This window comes from Lucilia cuprina, chromosome 3 (genome assembly GCF_022045245.1).
Source record: "Lucilia cuprina isolate Lc7/37 chromosome 3, ASM2204524v1, whole genome shotgun sequence".
Taxonomy (NCBI): Eukaryota; Metazoa; Arthropoda; class Insecta; order Diptera; family Calliphoridae; genus Lucilia; species Lucilia cuprina.
In genome coordinates, this window is record NC_060951.1 from 67628315 (window position 1) to 67630814 (window position 2500).

The following is a 2500-nucleotide window of genomic DNA, read 5'->3' on the forward strand; positions in this document are numbered from 1 at the left end:
AACAAAAAACATATTTTCAAAAATTTCGATTAGATTGCTCTAAATACGTTACATTGCACATCGGGGCAAATGTATTTCAAACATTGAGATTTATAAACAAACATGGTTTGATATAAGTGTTTGGTATAAATGAAAAGAGAATTTCTCTTGTATTACAAATATATAAAAATATAATAACTCATCGAACAATTTTAGGAGGTAATTACCAAAAGATTAAAAAATATATATGTTTTCAGGTATCTCAAATTATAATTGGAATAATTGTATTTATTTAGGAATAAGTCTGACATACCCCTTACCCTCTTTTAATGCTAAAAATTAAATTTTGTAAAAAGAGGATAAAGCAAAAATTTGAAAATTCAGAAACAATATACATATAAACTGATTCATTACATTTTCTAAAAAGTTTAATAATAAAATAGAAAGATTTTCTCAATTTTCAAAAAACATTAGTTTTATTTTAGAATATTCGAAGAATGAATTACCCCTGAATCTAATTTAGCTCAATTGGATTATATTTGTTATTAGACTTTTTTCGACTTTATACGACTTTTCAACTTTTTCGACATATCTCAATTTGATTATATTTGTTATTAGACTTTTTCGACTTTATACGACTTTTTCGACTTATCTCGACTTTCTCCGACATTTCGACTTTTTTTGACTTTTCAACTTTTTTCGACTTTTTTCGACTATTTTCGACTATTTTCGACTTTTTTCGATTTTCTTCGACTTTTATCGAATTATCGACCTTTTTCGACAAAAAGTCGATTGTTCGATTATTCGGAAGTCGATTTATAAAACCCTATTTGTTATTGTTTATGTTCCAATCCTAGTTTAAAATTGGTTTAAAAAAAATACTTAAAAATGCAATATGGCAACTCTGGATTCATAAATTTCGGCGTATTAAAAATTTCTAGCATCAAATAAGAGTCCAAGCTAAAAAACGTACATATTTTATAAGTTTTTGTAATACCGTGATAAAGCATTCTAAAATGAATATACATAATTTGTGTAAGGAATTGTAGAAAAGTTCTAGGGAATTTTTGACAATATTTGCCTTTTAAATTATAAAAATAAAAAATATGTTTTTTTTTATAATTACAATTGTTTTTTGTTAGAATTTTTCTTCGACTTAAACTTCCGCCTAACAGCCTAAACAAAAAGTTTCCCAAAAAAGTTTCCTAGTGAGAACCAGGTCAAATGGAACCACAATGAGTTTTAATACATTTTGTATGGAGAGCGACTTTTTTGGAACAAAATAGTCGACATCGACTTTTTGACTTTTTTCGACAAAAAGTCGATTGTTCGATTACTCGAAAGTCGATTTATAAAACCCTATTTGTTATAGTTTATGTTCCAATCCTAGTTTAAAATTGGTTTAAAAAAATACTTAAAAATGCACTATGGAAACTCTGGATTCATAAATGTCGGCGTATTAAAATTTTTGCAAAATATTATGAACATATGACAATAAGAGAATAATGAGAGGATCGCCAGATATTTTTCATCATTTATTTTTTTTCATAAATTTAGAATGCGAACTAACATAATGTTAGTAGAAAATTTAAAGTTTTTAAACTTATATCCAAATAAAAGAACATACATAGTTATATAACAACTTTTTTATGTCTTCTTTTAAAAGACAATTTTTTTCAAATCCTTTGTCCAAAAACCCATCAAATTTGTATTCTGTTATTCAAATTCTTTTATTAAAAAACAATTTTCTTTAAAACCTTTGTCAAAAACCCATACAATTTTTATTCTGTTATTCAAATTCTTTTATTAATAAAACATATCAATATCGATGGGATTCTACCCTTTATCCAATAGATGGGAAAATATTTTATTATCATTTTAAATTTCAATAAAAAATTTGGTGTCCTAAACCTTGGCCTAATCTAAAGCTTATATGTTTGGGAATTTTTGTTATTAAAATTAACAAAATATATCTAAAAATTGCAGAAATAAGGCGAACAAAAAACATTTTGTTAATGGGTTATCGTTGAGTTTTTAGTGGAAAAATTGTTTTAAGTATATCTCCTTAGTATCTCCTTAGTATGAAAAAAAACAGTTTATTTATGCTTTTCGAGGTGTGGGGGACAGTTTGTTATAGTAATCATATTAGCATTTTTATAAATTTGTTATGAATATGAATGATTTTTGGATACAAAATTATATTCCAAAACAATTTTTTCCCATTATGTTAAAGCTTACAAGTTATATCACTTAAAACAAAAAAATGTTCAGCGTAGAATACTTTATAAACCATTCCACATAAATGTTGTATCATTTTTGGTCCCCAGTGCATGTAGGACTAGTAAAATCTGAACATGTATTACAACGAGTTGTATAGCTCTTTTAGCTTTTTTTGACTTACTTTTTACTGCTGGTTAGTTAATAATAATGTAAAAAAAATAATTAAAAATAAACAAAGAACTGTTATCTTTAAGGACCTCTTATGATAATATAGACTCCATGCAACTATAACAGCTATCAT